This window comes from Larus michahellis, chromosome 16 (genome assembly GCF_964199755.1).
Source record: "Larus michahellis chromosome 16, bLarMic1.1, whole genome shotgun sequence".
Taxonomy (NCBI): Eukaryota; Metazoa; Chordata; class Aves; order Charadriiformes; family Laridae; genus Larus; species Larus michahellis.
In genome coordinates, this window is record NC_133911.1 from 8,510,500 (window position 1) to 8,521,613 (window position 11,114).

General features: G+C 43.6%; 1 long non-coding RNA gene across 1 annotated transcript; it reads left to right on the top strand.

The window, feature by feature from the left end:
• The first annotated feature begins 314 nt into the window (after positions 1 to 314).
• On the top strand, positions 315 to 9,685 carry LOC141732063 (uncharacterized). Its single transcript, XR_012583945.1, has 3 exons — positions 315 to 968; positions 4,380 to 4,490; positions 8,151 to 9,685. It is a non-coding gene; the product is annotated as an uncharacterized LOC141732063 (long non-coding RNA).
• Positions 9,686 to 11,114: the final 1,429 nt, after the last annotated feature.

An 11,114-nucleotide genomic window follows, 5' to 3' on the forward strand; every position in this document is an offset into this window, starting at 1 on the left:
GTACCATCAACCAAAATGAAGCGAGGCAGACTCACACAAGCTGCAAAACTTTGCAACACAAAGCCACTTTACAAAGAGTTTGGCTCTATAGAAACCACAGTGAATGCTAGGAGGAATCCCAGAAAACTTTGCATGATGCTTCAAAATGCACCACAGGGATCCCGTGCTTGTTACCTCCTGACACCATCTTTCTGTAAAGGAAAAAACATAGAGCGCTCTGTGGAGCGATTACCCTGGGGTGCTGGGCATTCAGCGCTAGTATTGGAAAGTTTCAGATCTCACAAAGAAGACAACAAGGACCTTTGATTGCCCCTGTTGAAGCTCCCGGTAAGAAGCAGGTCACTTCCCTCCAGCCCCTCCGAGCCTGGATGTGTGGATATTTTCATGCCCACTTGACAGGTGACTGTTTTACCAGACAGGGTTGTCAGTGCTGCTGGGGGTTATCTGGATTTAGCTGGAGGCAGGAACTGAACCACAATGAGCATTAAAAAAGCTCACTGTTCTTCGTTTGTTTAGAGACAAGCCATCTCAAACTTGTTTGAAGCCTTTTTTATTGAATTCACACTCCTGTGCCAAGCACTGAAAGATTTACTTTGGCTATTGCTGTAAGATGGAAAGCATATGAATGCGTGGCCGGCTGCCAGCTATGGGTGAGCAGTGAAAGGTCTGGTACAATGGACGGTTACATGGAACAAATGTGAATGCAGTGGGCAGACGTGACTGAAGAAAGGCTTTGGCAGTCAAAGAACTGCTTGAGGTTTAATCCAGCGACTGAAGTAGGGTCAAGAGATAACACGTCTAACCTGCAAAGCTTTTAACTGCGCAGCAGCTGAAAAGTAGTAAGCTACAGGTATACACACATGTGCTCTGAAGTAATGGCTGCGTGTCTCCCTCCCCTCGTGGGCTCCAGCTCTGCCACAGGCTCCATCTGCAACGGCGAAGACCCAGTTGGACTCACCCAGTGCAAGGTACCGCAATTGCTGTTGTATATTTCTTGCAGATGCTGCCATAATTTTGTTGTGGTACAATTTGACATACGACTCCCTGCTGCATCCGAAAGGGGCACATTATCTCAATTAATGTTTCACAGCAAACATGGCACTGATAGTATTCATGGGACTAAAGACTATTACCATTTGCATGGTGACTAGCACAAGAATTATGACTATGTGTGTTTTCTGCAGCAAAATTTGCCCTCAGGCTCCCTTTTTTTTTTTTCTTTTTGGCTTGTGACAATGTTCCCTTTTTCTTCCTCCTTCTGTTTTGATTTCTACTTAAAGTTTTATGGCTCTGTCCCCTCCAGGGTGCTATTATCTTGTATGCTAATAGGGCTATGCATATTCTATTAGCGTTGTCAGTGTGAGATAAGAGGCACATTCTGTAAGGAGCACTCAGGGGGTAATAATCACAGCAAGGGGTCTCAATGTTAGTACATTATCAGTCATCTTCACATTTCAGTGGAGCCTGTTTATGCACCTCTTCAGCTGCGCAACTCAGACACTGAAAATTGCTGAATGTTTACGGAAACTGTTGTAGAGGAACATAATGGGATTTGAGATTGACTTGATAAAGGAGCCTTCTCCCTTGTTGCTTCCAGATACAAGATGTTTGTAACTGTATGCAATAAGTAGGCTAATATGTTATATGGCAGTTAGCAGCTAAAGCAGACTCAGATCTGTATTTGAAGCAGTGGAGCGGCTATCTAGGAACAGATTCCAAAAGGGTGCACACCGTCAGTGTCTCTTCAGAGATTTCTCTCTCTTCCTCACTCTTTACGTGGTAATGCGCAAATGCACGCACCTGCTTCACGTCAATAGGAAGGCTGACAATTTTTACACCCTTTAGTCTTGAACTTGACTGATTATAAGTACATAGGCCCATAGAAGGAAAATTGGTGACAGCACATGAAGGGCAAATGAGTGACTATTTGCAACACTCTTTGTTAGTTAAGTAACATTCCGTGGTTGCAGCAATGGGCAATGGCATGGGAAATAAGTGTCAGGCGAATGGTTTCTTCAACTGTTGATGACGCTATGGGCTGGTGAGGCAGAGGGGTTTCTGTTGTTGGATGTGAACTGGGAGAAACACCAGTGGGAATTTGTGTTCCCACCGAGATTCACAGGGGCGGTCACGCTGCAGTTACCATCGTAGCCATCCTATGGCAGGCATCCGTATGCCCGACTGGCGAGTGTTCATCGACTGGGGTAAGGTTCTGTTCCCACCCTCCACTGGGGCTTTCTCAAACTGGTAACCAGCAAGTCCATCACTTACAAAAATTTTGGAGAAATTTGGTCCCCTCTTCTACTTTTCTGACATCACACTTTAGAGGGAACCTTTCACAGTGCTACATTTTCAATGGAACTTGTAGGAGAAATGGTAAAGCACAGTGCTAGTTCTTTGTATGTTGTGTTAGAAATATATGCACCAAAGTAGTATTTTAATAGGGTTGCTGTATATTTCTCAGTAATTTAGTTACTTCTGTTCCAGCAGTAGCAGCATATTTATGTGCTTTCTGACACCTGAATTATAATGGGACTCAAAGTTATCATTTAGTTGAGCTAAGGATGGAAAGAAAAGGGGATTTTGTGCTTTTCGTAGGAAGGTGGAATCTGTAATAAGGTGTAAAATCAGGGACTTTGTAATATATTCAGTGCCTGATTTTGCAGACCATGGGCAAATAACCTACTGGGGAATGACAAAAAATACAGAGGTGGGGAACTAATCTTACATTTAGAATGAAGGAACAAACAATTTTTGGAGACAGGGAACTTTTACTGTTCGTACAGTAAAACTTTTCCTTTCTACAAATAGAAAACTAACCACTCTGCCATGGGCTAAGCTTTTAGGAGAGCATTAAAATGTGGCTCAGTATAAATATGCAAATTCCTAAATGCATAGGTGCCTAGTTAGGTGATCTAAAGTTAATTCCTGTGAAGTAGCAGCTGTATTCCTTGCTACTGCCGAACAGTCGCGACAAGGAGAAAAGGGCTGTGTTTTGGATCACTTCTGTAGTACTTAAGATTACACATGGATATGAACACTCCTTACTTTAAAAATATTTGTCCTTGACATTTCCAGACACATGGCTCACACCAAATGTATGCAGCTCCATCTCCTGAGGGTCTTGAGATTAAAACCCCTGCTTTCTCACCTTGTGATCTGGCATTAATAGCTGATAGAAAAATCACATACATGACTGACATCTTCCTAGAAATGTGAGACTGTGGAATTAATGAATGCCATGCTGGAAAGCAGGGGTCAGTTTGGAAATAGGATTTCTGTTGCCAGCCATCCAGTCATGAACCGGACAATCTGCCGTTCGTTTTTTTCACTTTAGCATTGAGGAAAATTGGTCTGGAGAATAAAGCAGTCAGAAAATAAGCAGCTATGTTTCTTTGGCCACTGGAGGTTGATGGACTTTTACGGCTTGTGGAAATCAGGCTGGCTTCTGTTTTACAGCAGAGCTGTTTACGCGTTCTTCATGGCTGCTAAGTTCTTTGTCCTGCTGTTATCTGCAGGATAAATCTGCAGATTGAGAGGCTTTGGTGGCTCAAAGGGCTGATGGTCAGGCACCATGTTATGGTCGGGCCAACAATGGTGGTGTTGGCTGAGCTACCAGCCTCTGGGTGCTTAATGAAACGTCAGGGCAAGGGTGGTGGGAGAGGGGCATCTCCAGCCTGAAAGTTCATCAGCCGATTGAGACAACGGGAGAGAATGGGCCATGGAAAACTCTGTTCTGTGTGATTTTAAATTACCTTCAGCAGGGCAATATGGGCAACGTACCTAATCTTGATGTTTGGAGAACTCCTATCGCCACAGCAGCAGTGCTAATATTTTTGTTGCCTGTTTGCTACATTTTCTGCTGGATCTGTCTCCAGTTTTGGCATCAGTGTGTCCGTGATGAAATTACATTAACATGCTGAAATAATATTATTCATGAATGAAACCCCTCTACAACTGTTTTCACGAGCGTGGATTTAAATTGCTGGCAGTTCTGTGCAACTAGTGATCATCTCGATGAAAAAATTGCACTTTTCTAGAAACTAAAATGTTTCCTCAAAGAAACAATGTCTTTCTGTGGTTTTTTTTTTAGCATGAGATAAAAACTTGGAACCATTTTCTTTGGGGAAGATGGATTTCCTTTTCCCTTTTATTTCTTTCCATTTTTCTGTTCCCTGTCTCTCTCCAAGAGCAAATGAAAAAGAAGGAAAAAAGGGAGGATAGATACAAAGGGAGCTGGAAGAGAAAGAATTGGAGAGGAAAACCTTTCAGCTACAATTTTTTCGTAGTGAAAAAACAGGAATATTTGAACAAAAATACAAAAATGCTGCAAACATTTCATTTGAGAGTGACATGCCATTTCTCGTTGTTCTGTCAAGGTGTAGCTCCTGCTCCCTCCTAGCCCTGCTGCAATCGTTATTGTTGCTTCTGGGTGCGCACCGGTTATTTTGGCTTCCGCAGAGAAAATGCAGAACTCCTGAGTCTGTCAGGTAAGCCAGAAGACAAATGCAAAAGGAAAGAACGGCATATCTTCTTTTTGCTGCTCTTTCTACATCTCGTCAGAAGAAGCTGTGCCCTTTCTGCATCCACATTATACATATGCGCTGAACGGCATTAGCCTGGGCAAGGGTTAAACCTGGACTCCCTCTAACGGGGTTCCTCACTCTAGGTGTACTTGAAGGAAGGTTTAATTTAATCAAAAGGAGTTTGTGTTCCGCTAAAGCAATCATTGTAAATAGACTTTCTTTTTAAAGGGCCACGACGACTGCATTTGTAAGAACTAAGGGGATAAAATGGGTAAAAGACCTGAAGACATATCTATCTAATGTTTTCTGCAAGTTCGTTACTGTTTTAGAGCAACTTTGGGAAAAATAAATCCCGAAGCATCCTGTTTACCTCAGTCTGTGGGATCTTGAGGTGATATATGAGAAAAGCACAGTGCTGCCAGCATCCTGCAGACAGCCTTACCCTGTCCGAATTGTCAACCCCCCCACCCCCGGCCCGAGAAACTGAACAGGTAATAGCCAGGGGCCCGGACCGATCCGCCTCCGAGAGCGCTGCAAGAGTCACGATGCGGGAAGACAAAACGGGACCCGCGTTCACTTACGTGTCTGAGAGCCATCCCACTTCCATCAGTGAGCACATGAACATTGCACGGGGAGAAATGTGGAAGCAATTACTTTAAGAGCCGTCTTTTGGGCAATTCCCAAAGAGACATCAGACCCTGTATTTATGAAGCCTATTGCATCGGGCCCTAATGAAGCAATTAAGCAAAGGGTCCTCTGTGTTTGATCTAAATGTGGTAATTTTTACAAAAACATCGCCGAGTGATAGATACCCATAACTCAGAGTCCTTAATTGTACTTAATTTGTTTGGAATACGAATGTGCATTTAATTAAGCCAGGGCTTTGCCCACATGTTTAAAGAAGGGCTGTCAAGGAAAATTAAGACCCAGTTTGTTTTCAAAGTTACTGGTTTTTATCAGGCCAGGACAGCGATCTTCGAACAGAAGGTTACAGATAATTAAGCAGAGACCTCAAGCCAAAAAAAAAATTCAGAGACACTGTACAGCTGAGAAAGCAGGAAGAAAAACTCCTTGATGAAGAAACATAAGAATCGGCTGTTCACGTAGTAAAGTCATGCATGGCTAGGATTTACCAAATGTGACCTGTTGGTTAAAATGTGTTTTGCGTTCTTGAACTGCAGCAAAGAGGATGGAGACTGGCTGTGTTTAATGGCAGAAGCAGCTGGCTCCAGGACCAGAATTCATGCCGCCCTCAAGGACCGCTGGATACGGAGAGCTGATGGCATCTCCAGCAAACGACACGAAAGCGGAAAGGGCAAAAAGCATTTTTCTTGTGCACCCGGATTTACTGAGTCTAAAGCATTGGCTGTGAGAGCTGGTTTTAAAAGTGTCTCTTTCCCAAGCACAGAAATGCAGTAGGTGCTTCTCATCCTCCCAGGAAGAATATTACTCTGATGCATGGAAAGGGAGTTTATTCCTTGATGAGTCGTGCTTTTACTTGCTGGTACTCTTAGGGAAAGCAGCACAGTGCACTTTTTTTTCACACCCCAAAGTATTTCAATAGAAGTGACGTATAGGGAGGAAAGCATGTAAGCAAAAATGTTGAGAAAACTGTGGATTTAAATCTGTATTTTTTTCCCTTCTTGTTTAGTGAAAAAACAAAGAATGCAGTTAAAAATTAATAATGCCTCAGCACACATGAAGAAAAGGCAATTTTTGATATTGAAAAATTAGTCTCTCAGCACAATAGGAAACAAAGTCCATGTGTGGACACTGTAACCTCCACTTTCTGTGACTCTTTGAGAATCTCATGCTGGTTATCAGTTTCTCAACACTGTGATTTTTAATGTCATGGTGAGGCATTTGTGTCAGGAGATCCTTACTGTGGAAAATAGTTGCCGTGGTGTTACCTTGCAGCCTAAGTGGGTTACCTGGCCAACAAAGCAAGCTGTGGACACGGCATTGGCGAGTGGTGAACCAAGTCGCAGAGGGAGCAACTTGTCTACAGAAAGGTGGGGCATCTGTAACAGAGCTGAAAATTGAACCCAGATTCCCTGCACTGAGGGAATGTAGGGTCTGAATCGTGAAAATCATATTTTCTTGAGTGTTTCGATGGGCTACTGTGCTGATGACAGCTGCAGTGGCTCTTAATTATGGATCACAACACTTGCGGAGAATCGGTAGATTCTTAAACAAAAATATAACTCTGTGTAGTATTATCTCCTGTTTCTGGATCTACCTTTAACTGATTTGCAGCCAAATGATGCTGGCATCTCACTGTGGGATGGTACCTGGCCTTCTCTTCTTGGGTGGCTCCATTCAAAAGTTGGCAAAATACCCAGAACAGCATCAGACCTAATTTAGTATAAAATTAGTCGACTTAAAATAAACAGAATAAAATAAAATAAATCCGATGGTATTAGAGTTCTCTTGGCTGGATTGCCGCATGCCTAGCGAAGATTTATGGCGTGCTGTCGGGAGAATGTTAGAAGGGAATGTACAGCGCAGAAGGACCCTGCAAGCCCTTCACTGGGGTCCTCCCTGCTCACAACACTATAGGCGCGTGCAAGTTTGGAGACCCCAGAATAAGATGCTGAAGGGGAAGAACGCTGTGGGGAGAGCAAGAGGGTGCAAAGTGGTAACGGTGAGGCAAAACCAAGGCAGGGAGGTGCCGAACTGCAGCTGATCCTGGGGTGCCATCGCGCATTCCAAAGCCCCTCCGAGGAGGGTCTCTCTTTTTTGATGTATCTGCTAAGCACATTGAACCAGTTTGCAAAGGCAAGCCCAGAACACAATTCTTCTCGTGGTAAATGAGTATGTCAGCCGTTTCACCCTCTTACCGGTGTTTAAAATTTTTGCAGCAATAACAGAGAATTTGAAAGGACATCAGAGGTGGATTTACGGGACTCCTGGGAAATCAACTGTTTCCTGTTTCAACAGCTTCTTCATCATAACTTGCTTTCTCAGTCACTGAATGATGTTCTATTAATCTTGGTGCGCAGTGATTACTGTTAAATGCAGAGCTGGGTTGAACCTCAATTTTGCAAATAACCTTTTTTTGTCTCTCCGGCAAGTCCAACATAGTAAACTTTGGGCAGAGGTCTACTGACCAAGTGGATAATTGTGTTCCAATGAATCCCGTGAATAATGCAGATAAAAAAACCTTGAGTGAATAATTCATTTTGCCTCCACTCATTTTGAATTAGCCTATTCATGTATGTATCCTTTCCAGTCTGCCTGTCTCTCTGCATGCATGTATTTACATAGCAATGTTGTAATTCGCAGGTACTTAAATATCAAAGCAATATAGCTACTACTCCCTGCATATGTTCCTGACTATTCTGTGGGATCGCATATGTATAAGTAAGCATTGTATATTGTACCATAAAAGTCAGGACTTGATTTTAAGATGAAACACGACACATTGTATTTGCTGCTGCGATGGCTATCTAGGATTAATGTTAAAAAACTTGCAAATGAGGGCAAATTATTTTGGCCTGTCTATAAATTACGGAACCAGTATTTTGGCCTGTTCAATGTTCAGATGCAAGTTTTCTGCAGTGATGTGTATTGCCAAAGATCCAGTCACGTACTCACAACTTTACCTTACCTTTACCTTGGCAGTGACTTCTGGATCCTGGGTCAAGCAAAGCCTGTGAACAGCAGGAAGCACTTGCCTTTAGCCGTGGCGTTCTCTGAGGGGTATGGACAGCACTGAAATTGCCTGAGCATCGTTGGTGACATGCCTGTGGCTCGAGAACGTCTGTAACGGGGTCAGCTGAGAAGCAGAGAGAAGGAGCCTGTTTTCTGATCAGGTCAGATTTGTCAGAGAAGTTCTGAGAAGCATCTGAAACTTGCACAGACGTCTAAACTGCACATAGTTCTGGTCTAGCTCTGGAATATGTATCATTCACACTTAAAAACTGTTGCTCAGTGTTGGTGGACTCGTTGGCCAGCCCGCTCAATGTATGGCTCTGGAGGACAAGGTACCGTGACAAGCAGTGGAACTGACTGAATGGCCCAGGTTTCGTGGGAATTCCAGCGTGGATCTGTTTGCTGTGCGTTCTCCTGCCTTGGACAGCCAACAAGTTGTGAGCATGCGGCTCCTAATCAGGGCTGCCAGGGCAGATGGTTTATCTTTGACTGCCTGAGAGTTCCTGCTCTGCAGAGAGAGGCAGACACTCGTTTTGATTCCTTGTCGCAGGCTTTTCACTTTCCAGTCCATTACAAGTGACACAGCCAGTAAAGAGCCTGTCTGTCAGTGTTGTCCCTGGAGGGGTGAATCTTTGTCCCGCTCTGTACTCATACCAGAGCTGTCTGCTCACGCTTTTTCACATCGTGCTGGGCACCAGGTGAGGAGGACTCTGCTGGGAGGCAGATCACAGCTTCCCAGCCCTGCCAAGCCCTGTCCCACACAGCCTCTCCTGGCACTTCACAGGCAATGGCAGCTCTAGAACAAACCTCTTCCCAAGTGGGGATGTTGGTGCTTAAAATAAATCACTGCCTATCATTTTCTGAGTGGTCAGAAGACGACTTGTAAGGCTGTGCCGTGAAGAGCTCTAACCCACTGCTTGGGAAAGGAATGTCCCAGCAGACAGCATTGCTCTGGATCCATCACCCGTGAGAGAAAACAAGGAAACAAAAATCTGACAGCTGCGGCCAGTTGTGATCTGTTTTGTGCAGTCACATATTGGGCATATATGGCTCCTTTAATTTACAGAAAGTGCGCATCCATGAGCCGATCAAGGTCATACGCGCTTCTCGGTGGGAGCTGCTATTCCTGTTTTGCAACAGGGAAAGAAAAGGGTAGATCTGCACGGAATTTGTCTGCGTTCAATGGGGACCTTGCAGACGAAATCCAAGGGGGTCTGCGTGGCAAAGTCTGTTCTGCCAGTGACTTGTCCGTGGCCAGCAGGGATTGCGCAGCAGAGCGGGGAGAGAGTGTGGGGGCTTGCATCCCAAACGTTGATCTGAGCAGCTTGGACTGAAATAACATGTCTAGATTTCATCGCTAATGAATAAGTATGCTACTGTTTGCTAGTCTGAGCCTCGCCTTTTTTCTTTCTAATTTGAGCTGAACTTCTGTACCTTTGCCAGAGTCCAAGTGTTACTTTCCAGTGCCCATTTATGAGGAATAAAGACAAGGCAGACATCTGTACATATGCGTGTGTATGTATATATTTGTTTAAGTATTCTCCCATATCACACAGTAAGCTTCCCTTTCTCGGGCTGTATAATACCCTCTTTTTTCCTTATTATATCCATTTTAATTCAGTTCATTAGTTTGGTGTCTGATATTCAAAAAATTATTTTTCTAGGGTTAATCCCTAACCCCCAGCAATACCATTAGGAAAGCTGCATGGCACGCTTGAAATAGTTCCTACTTAGAGCAAGCAGCCTTTTCAAGTCGTAGAAATCTTTAGTTATAATCACGGATTGGAGAAACTGGAGCAACGATTTCTACAGTATAATGCATTACTCTGCTATAGTTTTGTCTGACAGACCTGTGCTAATTACTCTGTGTGGTTTTGATATAGAGCCAAGAATGGGTTGTAGAAAAATGTGTATCACTAAAACTTAGGTCCCCAAAGTCAAAACTAAAACAAACAGTGAGAGATCATTATCTGCGGCAGACCCTTACTAGCTGCGTACAGAAAAAAGTCATTCCCATGTTTTGTGTTTCTTTTTTTTCCTTTAGATCCAAGTAGTATTTCTGTCTGTATTTGGAAATACCTCGAGTTTCTACAGCTAGGGCTGACAGCGCGTTTATTCTGCTCTGTCCCCTTTTTCTTCTCCGTGAAAGACTGTGGCTGGCTCTGCTGTGGACTCTTTGTGTGGCCTTCAGCAAGTCACTTAACCTTCCTGGGCATCAGTTTACTCATTTGTAAAAGGAATATTATTATAATAGATACCCCTCAGGGGCTCTTCCCGATTTAAATAATTAATGTTGGTAAAGCAGTTTGTGAGCCTCAGATTAAAGGTGCTAAATAAAGGCAATATATTAATATTTTTTTTACTCCAGCTCCTTATAAAAAGAGCAAAGCAATAGCCTGATGAGTGTTGGATTTTAAAGTTGGGAGTTAATGTTCCAGCGCTCAGAGTATATTTTAATTTCTGTGGTCCCAATCCAGCAGAGCTCTTAAATCCATCCTTAATTTTAGGAAGACCTGTTATTTCCCGCCGGTAAGGCTCCCAGTCTGGAAAGCTTTTTGAATCCGACCCTGTAAGAGCAGTGATAGAAGAGGAGGATCGGCTGTGCGTGTCTGTATCTCTGTGCGGTTATCCCTTTGCGTTTATGACCTCAGCAAGAGCATCGTTGCCACAGGAATATAACCAGGAAGTCTCATAAGGCTTGCAAAATTCATCCAGGATGCAAATCAATAAATGTAACAGGAGAGAAACTACAAGCTGTGCATTTCCATGGAGGCTGAGATTTTGTGGGATGGATAGAGGCTGCTGAGCATGACCTAATGCCGCAGGAAAAAAAAGCAACCACAGACCTCAGCATCTAACCAGTATGAATATTGAACCAGAGGTCCTTGAGTAATTGTCCTTTCTTCACTCCAGGGGTGAAAAGGGTACATTAGA